Genomic DNA, 19,389 nt, shown 5'->3' with positions numbered 1-19,389 from the left:
ACCAGCTCCCTAACTCACTCAAAATGAAAACAATTCCTCATCATGGAATAAAGGGCTTCCTATGACCTGGCTGTAAGCTTCCTTTCAGATATGCTATATTTCTCTCCTCCCTCCTCTCTTGGGTTTAATCATCACTATCTTCTAACTATTTCACAAAGATAAGAAACAATCTTATCTCAGGGCCTTTGTTTTACTGACTCTACCTTTTAGGACACTAATTCCTTCAGTCATTGTTTTGAATTTCTGCCACATTTTGTTCTTGTCTCTGCTTAAGTGCTACCTTATTGGTGTTGACCACCTATGTATTTAAAAGTTTAATTATATCCCTTTAATTCTAGTTTCACTTATTTCCCTCATAGTATATGATACTGTAATTCATGTTTTTGGGTTGTTGGCTTGCTGTATTCCACTAAATTATGGCTGTGAAGTCAGGAACTTTTTTTGCTTTCACCACTATATCCCAAGTGATGAGAACAGAGCATCACACTTATTAAGCACTGAATTTGCTGTAAGAATGAATACTGGTATTGTCAGCATTTAAATATACTTAAGCAAATCAAAACAAAAGGAACTTAGTGAAATGAATCTTTGGCCGGAACTACCTCTGCTAGAGAAATAAACACATATTTGTCCAGCAGAGGTAGAGTCAACAGACACTCAACAAGGTATGAAAATGTGAAATAAAGATACAAGAAATCAAGGTAGACAGCGTTCAAAGGCTGGTTGTTAAACCACAGACTCAATTGCACATATGCAGGTATCTCTCTTCACCATTTCTTATCATCACTTGAGCATTTTGCTGAGATGATGATGATTATGATGATGATGATTGATGATAATGATTTGATTTATAAAAAAAAAATCCCTGAAGATGTTTTGCTCCCAAATTTAGAAAATGTGTACAGCAAGATTGTTTGGCTGAGAATATTTTGGGTACTTTTAAATATCTCTCAGAACCTTCATTGTAAATACGCACACATTTGCACATTCACTTACTCTTGATATTCCCTTAAATCTTTTCTCCCTTGGTAAGTCTGTGACTTCAGTGGATAAACAAAACTCTGAATTGTAGAGACTGAATATTTTTTTTACAAGAATCCAACCTTGTATTACCATCAGTAGCTGAGACTGAATATCTGAAGTTCAGATTGTTATGAAACTGGACGGAAAACCATTATTTTCCTTATTTATGGTATTCAGGGTTCTCAAAAAAGGGTCTGATAATTAATTGCATAATTTAATATCACATAATGAAAAGAGTCTGAACTGATTTCCACCTGAAGCAGTTTGGCTATTATGTTCAGGCAAATTTTGATGAAAATCTATACTTTTGCTACTTGGTCTCAATCCTAAGACTATTTTCTTTTGTGATACTAGAAAGTTTAGCTCATCTCAAAAGTACAGTGGTGGACAATGCACTTTAATTCATATGGGTCTAAAATAAAGCATATGACTCCCTTATTTTTATTATATTTAAAATAAATAACTTTCAATCTAGGAAAGTTTTAATTAATTTGTTTAAAGGGTATTATAATAGATACTAAAACCATATCTTTTCTATACATATCAATTATTTCTCACTGCAAGAATCTGTAGTTCTTTCTAGGTTGAGTGATGACTTCCTCTGATCAAAGAAATTTTCTTGGCAAATATGCAAGACAGTTCTAAGCTGCCAAGGTGATGATACTTATGAAAGCATTTGTCAATAGAGATGATCCAACACTCACTCACGAGAGGAGAAAAACTGTATATACCATTTGCCTGTGGTCCCAAGAGAGTCTGAGAATCAGTCACCTGCAGAAATAGCATGTTCACTGGCATACCTGTACTTCATTCCTTTTTTTTCCTTATTTAAACTACCCAATCCCTCAGAGTGCTTCTTAGAATCATCTCCAAAATAAACAAATTGCACTCAAATTTATATCTCAGGTTCTTTTTTAGTGAAACATAATCAAAACCAGTTGGTGCCATATGTGGTCCTAGATACCAGATTTTTAGAATGGGGTTATGGGATCTCCAAACAAAACATTGACAGGGTTAGCCCTGCTAATGGTAAGTTGCATGATATTAACCCATGATATACTGTAGCAATTCAGTTCTAAGACTCATCTCTAATGGACTAGGATGGGGTATGAGAGAAGGGGCTGCCTTAGCTCTTACAATATCTCTAGAGCTTACAAGATTTTAAACCACCTGACTGGTGTGGCTCAGTGGATTGAGCACTGTCTGCAAATCAAAGGGTCATTGATTGGATTCCCAGTCAGGGCACATGCCTGGGTTGCAGGCCAGGTCCCTAGTAGGGGACACACGAAAGGTAACCACACATTGATGTTTCTCTTCTTCTCTTTCTCCCTCTTTCCCGTCTCTTTAAAAATAAACAAATAAAATCTTTAGGAAAAATCAGTGTTTTTTTTAAATAGATTTTTAAGCCCAAGGCAACTGTAAACCAGAGAAGCCCTAAAATTTAACAATAACAATAACAATAATAATAACAGGCTCAGGCTAGCCTTTTCATTTAGTGTGCATTTGCAAGACAAAAGTTCTCCTTAGTAGCATTTAAAAATATCTTCATTTCCTATTCCTACATCCAAAAAGCAGAATGTGTTGACAATCAAAATTAAAATTTTATTGTTAGAATAATGAGTTATACACTGAGGATGAACTCATAACCCCAATCAGTAGCTCAGGCTGAAGGCAGGACTCTGATAGAGATGTATTAAGATCTTGAGATTTGGCAAGGAACGTCTGAGTGGATGCCTTTCAGACCCTGACACGTTCCATGACAGCAAGATCCACTGATTCTTGCATATATTTTACCACCCAGAAACATTTTTCTTAATAGAATGTTGAAAGGGCTCCTTTAACATGAAGCTGAGATGCCAGCTTGCAAAAGACACATGTGGGGTTGGAGTTAAAGGTTCTGTATCTCTGACTCTAAAATATATGAGTTAGGGAATCAAAGTGTCGATGCAAAAGAAGGTTTATCTCACTGTCCTTCTCAGTGACCAAATTAATATACTTCCCATCCCTATACAATGACAGTCCATGGAATTAGAAGTCCTTCTGTACAGGTACATTTGGGCAGGAGGATTGTCCTCCTAGAAGAGACATGAATTTCACTAAATATAATCTCTCCTTATCCACAGTGGATACATTCTAAGACATCAGTGGGTGCGTGAAACCCTAGACAGTGCCAAAACCCATCTATATATGGGTTGTATAGGTGTGTGTGTGTGTATGTGTGTGTATATATGTTGTATAGGTATATGTGTGTATATATATGTGTGTGTGTGTGTGTGTATATATAATGCTTTTTCCTATACATGTATACCTATGATAAAGTCTAATTTATAAATTAGGTATAATAAGAGATTAACAACAATAATAAAATAGAACAGTTATAAAAATATCCTATGGTGAAAATTATGTGAATGTATTCCTTCTCTGTCTCTGATAACCAATCTAATAACCAAAAATGCTAATAATGACTAGGGTGGGTGGCATGTGCAGTGATGGTATACTGGACAAAGGAATAATTCATATCTTGGGTGTGAATTGTTTATTTCTGAAATTTTCTTTTTAATACGTTTGGACCAGGTTGACAGTGGGCAACTGAAACCATGCAAGTGAAACCACAGATCAGAGGGACTACTGTGTAATGCTGTGAAAACCACTGAGTTATTTAGGGTTTCTCTTGCCAATAGACTTGTAAATGACTAAAAAATAAAATACTATGCTGCCAGAAGTAATTAATCCTTAGGATTATTAGATGGGATTGTTACATAGCAAGGACAAAGATTTATATATATAAATCTTTACTCTATATGTACATGTATACATGTATATGGATATATATATATGTGAAATCTTAAGTTTAGGACATTCACTGGGGTACATCTTGGTACATCCATGCTTAATGACAACCTTAAATGAGAAATTGTAGAAATTGTGGACTAAAAATATCATAGGAACCAGATATTCATGTATGTTAGGGTTAAATATCTTGATTAGTTTGCTGAGCAAACAACCTAGATCATCAGATGTGTTAATAAAAGTTAGGAAAACCTTAAATCTGTGATATAAAAGGGAAACACTGATTATTAATGATAGATTCTAAGCTAATTGCAGTTGGGGAAATTTAGTGAAAATTGGATCTCTGTATTATTTCTTAAAACTACATGTGATTTTATAATCATTATTTTGAAACAGTTTTTTAAAGCAATCAGGAAAAACTTTGTAGTGTTCAGTAAATTCTATTCCATAAACTCGTTTACAAATATCTAGGTAAAATTTTGACTGGCCATGATCTTACAAAACCAATGATAAGACATGAAAAACATAATTAAAATATAGATGGATTTGAGGAATGCGAGTCGCAGACTATAGAATAAACTCCTGGTATCCTACTCATACACTATTTTTTATTGTTTATGCTTACAGTTTTTCATGCTTTTTCTCCTTTTTCCCACCTCCACTCAGCCCCAATCTCTGTCCTCCCTAAATCACAGGATCTGCATAGATGTCACTTGGTTAATTCCTTTACCATCTTTCACCCAGTTCCACCCCCTCCCTTCAGGCAGCTGTCAGTCTGATCCATGTATCTATGCTTCTGTTTATATTTTGTTCATTAGTTTATTGTGTTTATTAGATTTCACATATAAGTGCAATTATGTGGTAATTGTCTTTCACTAACTGCTTATTTTAGGTAGCATAATATTCTCCAGGCCCATCCATACTGCCACAAAAATGTAAGAGTTTCTTCCTTTTTACTGCTGCATAGTATTCCATTTTGTAAATGTACCACAGGTTTTTTTTTTTTTTATCCACTCATCTACTTACAGGCATTTAGGCTATTTTCAAATCTTGGCTATTGTGTATAGTGCTGCTATGAACATAGGGGTGCATATATTTTTTGTATTGGTGTTTTGGGATCATTAGGAGATACTCCCGGAAGTGGAATCACTGGAGTCTAAAGGGAGTTCCATTTTTAGTTTTATGAGGAAATTCCATAGTATTTTCCACAGTGGTTGCACCTGTCCGCATTCCCACCAACAGTGCACTAAGGTTCCCTTTCCTCCACATCTCGCCAGCACTTGTTGTTTGTGGCACCAAGTTATCTTGAGCTGAACCCCAGTAGCTTTCTCTGGCTGGAAGAATGTATTGTGCCCATGGACAAGGAAGAATGTAAGTAGTAACAAGCACATACTTCAGGGAATAACTTCAAAATACAACAACTGAAAATGTTCTCATATTTATCCCAGCTTTCCTGACATGGAGGACAACTCTGAAATATGTTTCATGTGTGCCCCAGTTGCCTACAATAGCAGCATGCTCATTGAACATGGGCATGTTCAATCTACCTATTGGCTTCCTTCCTTCCCCTCTCCTATTTCACAGTGAAATCAAAAGTTTCTTAGAGCTACCTCCCAAAGAAATTACTTGTGTTCAAATCCTAGTCTAAGGGATGTCTACAGAGGGATTTCAACCAAAGACAATGTTATGAAATTATTTGAAGTAATTTATTTTTGCCTTTAGTATTTTTGAGAATATTTGAAATAGGAAAGCATTTTGTACTATAAAGCACATAGGAAATAAAGTTAAGCAAATAACACTATGCCTTAATTACTCCTGTTTCCAAGCAGGCATATAGGAGCTGAAAGTGTATTTGTCTTCTTTATTAAATCTCCTGGTTTTGCTGGGACTCTTCCGAAGACTCTGAAATCTGAAAGTAGCCAAACCCTCTGATATGAATCCCAGATGAGCAATTCTTTTTACTGACTCCCCTAAATCCTTGGGTATCAAGACTGTGATCTCTATGTTTCTCTTTTGGGAAACCCACAGCCTTCAGAGCAATTATTTTCCCTTTGGCAATCTCTCTCCTAGAAACTAACATGATTCCTAAATGATCTCCACTGTTGCTAGAGGGAATAGGTCTTAATCATTTTTGCTAGTATCATTCAATTTTCTCCCCCTCTTTTTTCATTCTTTGAGTCTAGGCCAGAAAGTTATCATTGTTTCTCCAAGAGATTCTTACTCAAGTCAGTCCTACAACCTTAAATCTCTACATCCATCACCATGCAGTGGTCTTGTTTCAAATAACATTTTTATCAAATCCATAGAATTTTAGAGTTAGAGAGAGAACTGCCTTTCCTAATATGTGAATGAAGATATTGCAGTTTTGACTATCTAGTTTTTGAATGAAGAGACTGAAGCTCACATAATTTCAGAAACTTTCCTAAGGTAGCATAATACGTTAACTGCAGGGCTAAGCCCTACACCAAATCAGTGTTCTATGATGTTCCACAACCAAAACAGAAATATGAAAACAAAAGAATGAATGACATAGCAAAATTATCCCAAAATACAGTATCTTATTTACTCTAAGACAATCAAGAAAGAGGACAGCTGTCAATCAAGATGAGATATTTCTAATTGTATTGGTTATAATACTCATACTGATTTTAAATATATTATAAGGTAAAAGGAAGCATCTTAGAATTAATGAAATACAGTAATGATGATAAAATAACCATTTATAGAATGTTGCATTCAAGTAACATACATGTATTCTTTAATCATCACACTTCTTCTTAATATGTTCTTTTACAAAAATTAATTACTTATCCATAACAGTAACCAATATTAACCTTCATTGGAAATTTGTCTTCGCTCTTTAAAAAAATCCAGAAATGTTTTGCTATTTTGCTATAGAAAAAGAAATAAGCAACCCGTTCACACATTTTATTTTACATGATTTATTTTATATGATTATTATCTGGAGTATTTATTAAAACACAGATTCATGGCCTTCACTCAAGGGGTTCTGATTTAGTAAAGTTGTGGTTATAACACAGAATATATTTTCTAAGAAGCTCCCTGGGGATGCTTCTGGGCTTCAAACTATGTTGTAATTAGGACTGGCTTAAATTGTTCCTTTTTTACACATTTTTTAATATTAGCATTTGAGAATTTAAAAATCATTTTGCATGAGTGAGTTGTCTACTTTGCATATCCCATAACTTAAATCGAGTTTAGGGAAGTATCTATCTGTGTGTTCTCCTGTCATAGAAGTAATAAAAGTTGTGCTGTGACCAATGGTTACTGCAGAGAGTGGTAGCCTGAGGGGACTGAGGTGTGAGACTGATAAATAGGGCAACCGAGCTTGAGCCTTAGAGGTACAGAAGCAAGATCATGGACAGGAATAGGTCTGATAAGAAGGTTCTGAAACTAACAGCAGAAAAATAAACAATGCAGAGAGGAAGGATGTCATTGTACTTCGGCCACATTTTTATCCATAACTCCAAATATTTATTTAGTAATGTTTTTGTTGATTCTTTTATTCATTCATGAAGACTTACTAAATGAATATAATGTACCAATGCTGTGAAAGGGCAGCAGGTAACTTTATTCCTGTCTGATTTCCCAACTGAGTTGCACAAAGAAGATTAGAGAGTTGAAACCTGGCTCTTCACTGTAACTGGAGATACTGAGGTTGTGAAAGAGGAATTTTCTACCCCAGGCTATAGAAAACCTGAAGAGCCCAGAACTCCCTACTTCACAAGTGAAGGATATTAGCACAGTTCTATGCCTTTTCAACTTCCCCTCAACACCTACTTGTGCCTCTCCACACACATACAAACATACCTCCCAAGGCCACAACAAATGATTTGCAGTTATTACATTAGATAATGCCATCATTTTTTAAAATGTGAGTTGTAAAACGCCAAATAGGTGAATAGGTTGAAATAATTTGGTTATGTCCCCAGAGCTGTTAATGCAATGTGGCTTTTTCTACTTATCATAATATCTTAGGCAGTTGCCAACTGATCTCATACTTATGTTATTCATATCCGGTGAGTGAATAAGAGACTCAGTGATAGACCTGTAAGTTGAACAGCTTTGGAGCTAGGAATAATACAGAAAAGAACTGAAGAACTAAAGGGAGAGGGGAAGGAGGAGGGGAGGGAGGGAAGGCAGGTGGGTGAGCAGACAGAAGGGAGGACCAAAACACCCGGACCGCATACTAGTTAGGCTGTGTGTTCTGCGTGAGTTCTTGAGAAATTACCTCAGCTATCACAGCTTCATTTTCTACTTTTTAAAAATATCTGGTTTCAAGTCATATGGCTGCATTCCAACAAATGGACAAGATCAATTGTTTCAGGGTTTTGTGATAGTTTACAAATATGAAATAACAGAGCAAACTATTTGGCACACATTACATATTTAATAGCAGTAGTATTTCTAATTATTTATTTGATATAACATTTGACCATTCCATAACTTTATCATTTCTTTTTATGTAATGAGTTTATATCTTGTATATAACATTGATCATTTTAGAATTCATTATCAGGACCTCTACATTTTATTAAATAAATTAAATCTATATTTAGCAATTACCTGGATTGCTATTGATATGATAAATTCTATCTTATCATTTTGTACATTTCTTTACTATTATTTATTTTTTGTCTTTTCTGTCCTCTGTTGAGTTTTTCTTCAGAAACAAAGAACTTTATTACTCGTAGCACAGCAGGTAACAAAAGCATCATGTTCGTGTCGGATCCCTTTGCTCCCAAAGTAGTGCCATGGGGTCAGTGTGGAGAATCCCTATACATGTTACATGTTTAGTGGGTTTGCATCACGTCTGAAGAACACTGACCATGGGGAGTCCACCTCTTCTATAGGAGGCAGTAAGCAAGCCTGCTCTTTCTTTTAGAGAAAGATATCACTTAACTCTTCAATGTTGCTTGCTGCACACACAATTCTGAGAAATAGCCAGGTGAAGAGTGGTCAGGGCCTTGCATTCTTGGCTAGCCCAGCAAAAATGTTCAGGGGTGCTCAGGAATATGGCAGTTTGAGTCTCCTCATAACTGTCCTACATATTATTATCTGATTTCCAGCATGGACACGAGTATGCCACTCCATCTGCCATTTTTGAATAATCTAATCAACAAAGGCTGGGACTAAATATATACACATTATCTCATATAGAGTTTAAGGTGACTTAATTATTAATAGAACTTCAGGCAGCAACCTGTAGTATGGGCTTCAAATATGCCTGTCAGGATCCCAGAATCAGTGACCTATGAATAAGTTCTAAGGGGGCTAGTAGGTCTTATTTCAGAGATGAAGGATATAGTCTAAGGCAGGGGTGTCAAACTCATTTTCATGGGGGGGCACTTCAGCCTTGCGGTTGCCTTCAAAGGGCCAAATGTAATTTTAGGACTGTATAAATGTAACTACTCCTAAACAGTTAAGCGAGAGCCCGGTGCTGCTGCCAGGTAGAAACAAGGTGCCAGGATGGATAAAACAAGGTGGAGGGCCAGACTCGACCTGCGGGCCTTGTGTTTGCCAACTGTTGTCTAAGACTATTACAACCTGCACAAGTGAATTTTAGATCGATCCATTAACCTTTGATGTTATTGCTAATAAATTATATATCCTGACAGCCTTTTCAAAAATTATTTGAACCTATATGTGAGGGTTTGTTTACAGCCTCTATATTCCATTCAGTTGATCCAATTGTGTGTCTTCACGGCAGTACCACACTGCTTTGAATTCAGGGGCCTTGGGGTAAGCTTTGACATCAGGAAGTGTGGTTTCTCCAGCTTCATTCTTCTTTGTCAAATGTATTTTGGCTTTTCAGCTTCCCTTGAGATATCATATAAATTACAGGATAAATTTTTCTATTTTTGCAAAAAGTGTCATGGAAATTTTGATATATATTGAATTGAATCTGTAGATCATTCAGGTAATATTGACATATAAACAATATTAATCTTCTAACTCATGGACATGGGATGTCTTTCTACATAGTTACGTCTTCCTTAGTTTCTTCCAACAGTGTTTTGCAGTTTTCATTGTTCAAGTCTTTCACTTCCTTGATTATTTCTTAAGTATTTTGCATTGTTGATGCTATTATAAATAAAATTGTTTTCTTAATTTCCTTTTCAAACTGTTAATCATTAAGGTATAAAAATGCAACTGATTTTTATGTATTGGTTTTGTATCCTGCTATTTTGTTCATTTTATGTATTAGTTCTAACATTTCTTTTAGTGACGATTGTATGGTTTTCTACATATAACTTCACATTATCTGTGAACAGAAATAATTGTATGACTTCCTTTCCAAATTAAATACCTTATTTTTTTCCTTGTCTATTTTCTATGGTGAGAATTTGTAGTATGATAGTAAATAAAACTGATTTTATTAAACAAAATCAGCTCCTTGTAACTGATATATAGAGGAAAAGCTTTCAGTCTTTTCCATTGAGTATGACATTCGCTGTGGGTTTTCATATGTGATTTTATTATTTTGAGAAAATTTCCTTCTATTCCCAGTTTAACTTTTTTTATCATGAAACGGTATTGAATTCTGTCAAATGCTTTCTCCACATCAATTTAAATCATTTTTTGTCTTTTTTTTTAAATGTAGTATATTACATTGATTGATTTTCACACATTGAACCATCCCAGCACTCCAGTAATAAATCCCAATGGGTCTTTGTGTGTAACCCTCTGAATGTGCTCCTGAATTTTCTATGTTGGTGTTTGTTGAGGATTTTTGCATTAACATTCATAAAGGACATTGATCAGTAGTTTTCTTGTATTGTATTTCTATCACTTTGGTTTCAGGGCCATGCTGGTCTCAAATGAATTAGGAAACATCCTTTGATTTTCAATTTTAAGAAAAGTTTGAAAAGGATTGGCATCAATTCTTTTAATGTTTGGTAGCACTCTGCAGTGAAGCCATCATGTCCAGAACTTTTATATGTTGGGAGATTTTGATTACTGACTGAATAGCCTACTAGTTATAGGTCTATACAGGTTTTCTTATTTTTTTCATGATTCATTCTAGATAGATTTTGCATTTTTAGGAATTTGTGCACTTCATCTAGACCATCCAATATATTGTCATACTGTTGTATATAAGTCTGTCTTATAACATTTTTATTTCTCTAGAATTGGTAGTAATAGCCCCACTTCCAATTGATTTCTCTCTCACTTTCTTAGTCAATCTAACAAAAGATTTGTCAATTTTGTTGATCTTTTTGAAAAACTAACTTTAGCTTTTATTGATTTTTCTCTATCATTTTTCTAGTCTCTCACTTATATCTGCTTTAATCTTTATTATACTCTTCCTTCCGCTAGCTTTATATTCATTTTTTGCTACTTTTTCTAGTTCTTTAAATTACAAAATTAAGTTGTCAACTTGAGATCTTTCCTGTTTTATTAATGTAAGTGTTTAGAGCTCTAAATTGCCTCCGTACCACTGATCTTGCTGTGTCCCATAAGTTTGGTATGTTGTGCTTTCATTTTTATTTGTCTCCAAGTATTTTTAAAATTACCTTGTGATTTCTTCCTTGATCCATTGGTTGCATAAAAGTAGATCATGAAATTTCCACAATATCATAATTTTTCCGCTTTTCCATTTGTTACTATTTCTAACTTTATTCAATAGTGGTTACAAAAAATACTTTCTATGATCCCTATCTTTTAAAATCTACTAAGAATTTGTTGCCTAACGTATGATCAATCCTGAAGAACATCTTATATGCACTTAAGAACATGCATTCTATTGTTGGGTAGGGTTCCATATATGTTTGTTAGATGGAGTTGGCTTATGGTTTCATTCAATTCTCTATGTTTTCATTTGCCTTCTGTTTGATTGTTCTATCCATTATTGAGAGTCAGTTACTGAAGTCTCCAATATGAATGTAGAACTATTTATTTTCCCCTTCGATTTTGGCAATTTTGCTTCATTTATCTTAATGGTCTGCTATTAAGTGTGTAAATATTTATATTGTTGTACCTTTGCTATATTGAAACTTTATACTATATAATGTACTTTGTTTCCTATAGCCTTTTGCTTATTTAAAATATTTCTGTCTAATACTAATATAGCATCTCTGCTACCTATGGTTATTATTTTCATCATTTCAGTTTCTATTATGTCTTTGGATGTAAATTAAATTTCTTATAGATAGCATATAATCAACTGGATCATGTTCTTAAGTCCATTCTGTTACTGTGTTTTGATTGGAAAAAATAATCTATTTACATTTAAAGTAGTTGCTGATAAGAGACTTACTTCTAGTATTTGTTTCCTATTTGCCTTGTAGCTTTTTCCATCTCATTCCCTACCTTGCTTCTTTTGCATTCAGTTGATTTTCCATAGTAAAATATTTTAATTTCTTATCATTTACTTTTGTTTATATTATATAGCTATTTTTTAGACTATAGTGAACATTCTAAAGGTATAACATTTTAATTTGATGTGAAACCAGTTTAACTTCAATAAAATATTAAAAACTCAGCTCCTTTATAACTGTCTTTACATCTTTCAGTTTTAATATTACAACATTACATCTCTATCCTTGGTTTGTCCCAAACATGAACTAATAATTTTTAAATAATTTTAGATTGTGTAGAAAAGGAAATATGGAATTACAAAACAAAGGTGCAATAGTACTAGCTTTTAGACTAATAAATATTTTTAAGGTATTAGTATCTTAAGTCATAAAACACAAAAAGTGTAGTTACAAACCATTTTTACAATAATTCTGGCTTTATAATTGTGCATTTATTTTCCTTTTATAGGATATTTATTTATTAGCACAGCTTTGAGTCAAGGGTCCTTTCATTTCAACCTTATGAGGCCTTTCAGCATTTCTAGCAGGGAAGGTCTAGTAGTAATTACTCCCTCTGTTTTTGTTTACCTGGGAATAGCTCAACTCCCCCCTTATTTTTGAAGGACAGTTTTGCTGGAATTGAAATCTTGGTTGACTTTTTTTTTTCTTATAGCACTTTATATCCACTACTTTCTGGGATTCCAAAGTTTCTGATGATAAATTTCTTGATAAAATTAAGGATCCCTAGTATATAATAAGTTGCTTTTTCTTTGCTTTGTTCAAAATTTTATATCTTTGCCTTCCAACAGTTTGATTATAATATGCCTCAATGTGAGTGTCCTTGAGTTTATCCTACTTGAACTCATGGAGCTTCTTAGATGTTTATACTTATATCTTTTATTAAACTTGGAAAGTTTTCAGCCATTTTTTCTTCAAATAATCTCCCTATACTTTTTTTGATCTCATCTTCTGAGACCCCCACAATGTGCATGTTGGTCCAAATGATGATGGTCTACAATTTCTGTAGGCTCTGTTCACTTTTCTCCAATCATTTCTCTTTCTGTTCATCTGACTCAATGTCAATAGTCTTATCTTCCATTTCATCAATTTTTCTTCTACCTGCTCAGATCTGTTTTTAAATTCCTCTGATGCTTTTTTATTTTGATGTTTTATACATCATCTCTAGGATTTTGAAGATTTCTTCTTAGGTTTTCTATATATTAAAATTTCCATTTTATGAATACATTTGCTTGACTTTCTCTGTGTTTTTATTTAGTTTTTTAAGCAACTTTAAGACAATTATTTTAAAGTCTTTACTTAGCAGGCCCACCATCAGATCATTATCAGGGACAGTTTCTGTTGGTTTATATATTTTTTCCTTTGACTAGATCATACTTTTTAATTTCTTTGCATGTTTTGTGGCATTTGAATCTAATAATGTGGTATCTCTGATAATCAGTTTCTCCCCTCCCTCCAGAATTTGTTGCTTATTAGATTTGTTTCATTTTGTTTTTATTGTTTTAGGACGTCTTCATGCCCAAAATAAGTCTGACATGTAAACTTGTCTTCTGAGGTGCATGAGCATGCACCTTTCCTTGGGCAGGCATAGACTTTTGAATTTTTCTTGCATATGAAGATGCTTTTGAATGTGTTCATATTTAATGTCTCACTCGCAAAAGTGAAATAAGAGAACAATAAAGGGGTTTTTACACAAAAGGTGCCAGTCCTTGAAAGCTCCTGTAAGTTGCTTCAGCTACAGAAGTTGGGGTTTGCATCACTAGGGTGGCTATATGACAATGGTTGTCCATATCTGTGTGTGCACCTCCATAATTGTAAACAAGAACAATCATAAACAATCAATACACAGAACACAGATTAATGATATTTGGAAGCAGGATCTTATCACCTACCCAGGCTTCTGCAAACTATGTGGCAGCTGCTCTAGGAATATGTGCATAGCTAGCTGCTTGCCTAGGGACTTGAACTTAGGTGCTAGGTAGCTATTACTGAGCTTAGATCTGAAATTGACTAACATTAATAAAAATTCACCATCTAAATCTTCCCCAGAAGTTGTAAGATTTCAATATCCTCCAAATTTCCAAAACAGTTACATCACACAGACCTCGCCAGAGCAATTGTTGTCTAAGTGGGTAGACAAATTCCTGGTACTTCCTACTCAGCCATCTTCCCAGAATCCTCTCCCAGAGGTCTTATCTTCAGTTATTTCCCATAGGAGTTAGAACCAGAATGACACTGCCACGTTCTTTCATACCTGGTCTTCTATATTTTGCCTGCATCTCTTATACAAATGTTAGGACAGAAAGTCATGGCCAAAAGTTCCTGGGTTTTAATTCACATAAATAAGCTTCACTTTTATGAAACACTTTTGCAAAGCTCACAAACTTTCACCTTTTTGAATTATTTTATTCATATCAATGATCTCTTTAGCATTCTCGTTATTCATCAGTTCTTTTCTCTATTAGTATTGACGTTCATGAACAGAAACAAATGACATAACAGTACCATCTATGTAGAAGAAATGAAATATCTGAAAATAACAGAAGATAATGGCATGGTATATTTTCATAGCCTATGGAAATGCCATATAAAAAGCAATGTACATTAGATATTTATAAAGTGGAAGTCTTTAATTATGTGTAAATTCTAAACAAACAAAAAAGCATATTAACCAAAAGAATTATTCGACACAATTACTCAAAAATACTATCCTTAGTATCTAAAGTAAACTGAGTGTTTATAGCATTTTGTTTGCTTTTGTAAGTCCTTTCAGGTATATTTTGTGTTTTGCTTTTGTTATTTCTGAAAATAAATAAGAATCTCCTTTCATGGAGATTCTTACTTAGATTTTCTTCGGGGCAATGTTAAACAGGTGTCAAGTCCTAAAATAACCAATTTTTTGGCAATAAGCAATATTGAGCAGTCTTTTCTCTCATATGTGAATGGTTGGTTTGTGAAAAAGTTTTTTTGTGAGGATCTTGCATATAAACATACAGGTTCTTCCACTTTTGTGAAGCAAGTTTCTTTTTCTATTGGCATTGATGCTTGTCACTCTTTTTATTTTCTTTAATATTTTCTTACATTCTAGAAAGGGTGGGCTTTCTGTCAGGTTTTAATAACTACTTTTATTTGTTTCATAGTCTCCTAGGACTGAATTGAAGGATATTAAGGTATGTCAGATATTGTCATTCTGCAAAGATCCTCCCTGCCAGCAATGAACATTCCCTCCAGGAAAACATGCAGAGATGTGATCTGTTTTACCCTCGAGGCATAGTTCACAGACAACCTACAACATTCTCTCAAAGCCTGGTGTAGCACATGTTTGATTCTGTTGTCTTATGTTTTAACAATTTATCCCAGTGCCCATTTCACTATTTATGTAGAACATTCCTGCTGACTTGATCCAAAATGCTTCAGGTAGATGTGTTTCTGAAGTACTACACATGAAAATATTCTTGTTCTTATTTATATTATGGCACCCACTTTCAAAATTTAAATTACTATCTGTATTTTAGAATAACAGAGGATTAGATACATAAGAACCTTTAAAAATAACTTACTCCAACATTCTCATTTTACATATGAGCACATTGAGTCCCTAAACACTGGTGCTGACTAACACCATGATTGGAACATGAATCCATGATCCTCAAAAGCCAGGTCACTATTCTTTGCATGAAACCATACTGCCTTCACTGTAAAATACAGACTTTATTCATGGCAAGATAAGGGATGTATATGTTAATCATTGATTTTAGTGATAAAATCATACATATACATATACAATGGTGCAAAAGTGACAGAGAGCACTTGGGTGAAAAACAAGAAAAGTGAGTTCTTATTCGTGAACAATTTTATGCTACTGCCAATGATTTATAGGATAGCTCTCAAGGCATTTGTATTTGAATTTTGTTTACACCCTAAAAGCCCTTGATTGTAGGAAAAACATACATAAACTTTTCATTTTGACAAAAGTACAACGTAGTGGTGGACAAAAGACATTCACACAGTGTACTTTTGGAGTGTTTATATGTGTCTGTATGGTGTTTGGTTCTAGCCACAGCAGTAAAGGAAACTGTTTAGGGAGTGCATAGACCAAGAATACCCTCAATGTTAGCATTTAAGTGTTATTTTTCAAATTGTAGACATAAAAGTGTTTATAGCTTTGGACAAATCGTGGCATGTATAACTCATAAGAGGAAATTTATGAAATGCCTTTGTACTCATTTGATTGCATAGGCAAGTGCCTTATACCTAATAGATTTAAAATACCCATAAGTTTATGTACTAAAACAAAAGTTTAGATATGTTTATAATCACTGAATTTCCTTAAAAGATAAAAAATTTAAAAATAGCTTACTTAAAGAAGCAGACTAGAATTTGACTACATAACTCCTCACTGAATCTTTACTTGCTAATGGATGTTTTCTTGGATGGACAGCATTCTTGTGATACAGCTAGGAGAGTACTGGGTCTAGAGGAACACTTCTAAAACTCAGTAATCATGGCTACTCAGACACTGTGGTAGAATGTAATCAGAGGATCCTGAGGAAAAGGATCCTGAATGAAGGAATTTACATGAAGAAAATTAATTAGAGAATAAGGAGAAGCAGCAACTGTGTTAGTAACACAAATATAAAAATAAAGTGACAGAGAGTGATGTCAGCAACATAGTAGAGTAAGGAACTCCAAGCCTAATTCCCTCACTTAAACATTGAAACACAGACAAGCACACACACACACACACACACACACACACAGAACAAAGACTTTATCATGAAGAAATAGAAAATCTTAATACATCTATAATTAGAAGGCTGATTTAATCAGTAATCAAAACCTCCCAACAAAGAAAAGCCCAGCACTAGACAGCACTACTATTGAATTCTACCAAACATTTAAAGAAAAATTAGGCCAATCCTTCTCAAATTCTTCCAAAAAATTAAAGAGGAGGGAACACTCTGCTGTAGATTGAATGCTTGTGTCCTCCAATTTCACATATTAAAATCTTAACCACCAAGATGATGGTACTGGGGCCTTTGGGAAGTTATCAGGTCATGATGGAGGAGGCGTCGTGAAAGGGTTTGGTGGCACCCTAGAAAAGGCCCCAGACACCATTGCGCTCACCGCTGTATGAGGACACAGCGATAAAGCGCTGGCTATGAACCAGGAGACAGGCCCTTACAAGATACTAAACTTTGTGGCAACTTGCTCTTGGATTTCTCAGTCTCTAAAACTGTGAGCAATATTTCTGTTGTTTATAAGCTACCCAACTTATGGCATTTTCTTATAACAGCCTCAATGTATTAAGACAACTTCCTAGCTCATTCTATGAGCTAGCAGTTCTCTGGGACCAAAGCCAGGCAAAGGCACTTCAAGAAAAAATAAACAAAAAATAAAAATAAACTACAGACCAATATTTCTTATGAATGTCGATGCAAGAATCTCAACAAAATACTATCATACCAAGTTCAAAATAATTTTGAGAGAATTATTCATAATGACGAAGCAGAATTTATTCCTGGAATACAAGGATGATTCAACATATGAAAATCAAAGAATGAAATACACCACATTAACCGAATGAAAGCAAAAAAAAAAAATACATGGTTATCTCAATTAAGGCAGAAAAAGCTTTTGACACAATTCAAAACTTTCATGATAAAGGCACTCAACAAACCAGAAATATAAGAAAATGTTCTCAACATAATAAAGATAATATGCAAAAAACACATGGTGACCATCATATTCAAAGGTTAAAAACTGAAAGCTCTTCCTCTGAGATCAGACATGAGGTAAGGATTCTCACTCTTGCCACTTTTATTCAACATGGTCCTGGAAGTCCGAGTCAGAGGAATTAGATAGTAAAAAGAAATAAAAGGCATCCAAATAGGAGAGGAAAAAGTAAAATTATTGGTTTACAGATAACACGATATTACATGTAGAAAACCCTAGATTCCAAAGGAAAACTTCTTAGAATAAATAAACTTAGCAAAGTTACAAAGAGTAAACCCTCACATGCACGTTCAAATCATTTTTTAAAACAATGCCAAGACCATTCAAGGAGGAAATGACACTTTTCAGCAAATGGTCTTAGGAAATTGTATATGTACATGCAAAAGAATGAAGGTAGACTCTTACCTTAAATTACATACAAAATAAGTCAAAACAGATGAAAGACTTGAACCAAAGAACTAAAACTAAGAAAATTTTAGAATACATAGAAGGGAAACCAGCAATTGTTTCTTAGATATGACACCAAGAGCAAGACAACAGTAACAAAAAGAGAACAAAAAATAGATGTTAGATTTCATCAAAATGTGAAATATTTGTGCATCAGTGGAGATAATGAACAGAGTGAAAGGGTTACCAGTGAAATAAAAGAAAATGTTTACATATTATATACCTTAAGGGATTAATATCAAGAATATATAGGGAGCCCCTATAACACAGCAACAACACAACCTGGTTTGAAAATAGGCAAAAGACTTGCCCTGACCAGGTAGCTCAGTTGGCCAGAGCATTGTTCGGATACAGCAAGGATGCAGGCTCAATCATCAGTCAGGGCACATTCAAGCATCAACCAATGAATGCATAAATAGATGGAACAACAAATAGGTGTTTGTCTCTCTTTCTCTTTTTGACTTGCTCTAAAATCAATAAATAAAAAAATTAAAATAGGCAAAAGACTTAAAAAGACATTTCTCCAAAGAAATGGCCAGTTAGTATATGATTAGGTGCTAAATATCACTCATTGGTAGGGAACTGAAAATCGAAACCACAATGGGATACCACTTCATCTCCATTAGGGTCACCATTTTTTATTTAAAAAATAAAAAAAAAAAAAAACAAGGAAAAATTTTGTGAGGACATGGAGCCTTTGGACATTGCTGGTGGGAATGTAAAATGGTACAGCCACTGTGGAAAACAGTATGGTGGTTTCTTTAAAAATTAAACATAGAATTACCATATGACCCAGCAATTCCACTTCCAGGCTATATACTCAGAATCGAAAGCAGGGACTCATATGGATACACATGGATATAGCATATCCATATTCCCAGTAACATTATTCAAAGCAGCCAAAGGTGAAGCAACCTGTCTTCAGTGATGGATAAATGGATAAACACAATGTAGTATATACATAGGTGGAATATTTGTCAGCTTTAATAAAGAAAATTCTATGTACCATAATATAAATGAACATTAAAAACATTATGGTAACAGAAGCCAGTCA

This window comes from Phyllostomus discolor, chromosome 5 (assembly GCF_004126475.2).
Source record: "Phyllostomus discolor isolate MPI-MPIP mPhyDis1 chromosome 5, mPhyDis1.pri.v3, whole genome shotgun sequence".
Classification (NCBI taxonomy): domain Eukaryota; kingdom Metazoa; phylum Chordata; class Mammalia; order Chiroptera; family Phyllostomidae; genus Phyllostomus; species Phyllostomus discolor.
This window is presented reverse-complemented; position numbering follows the sequence as displayed.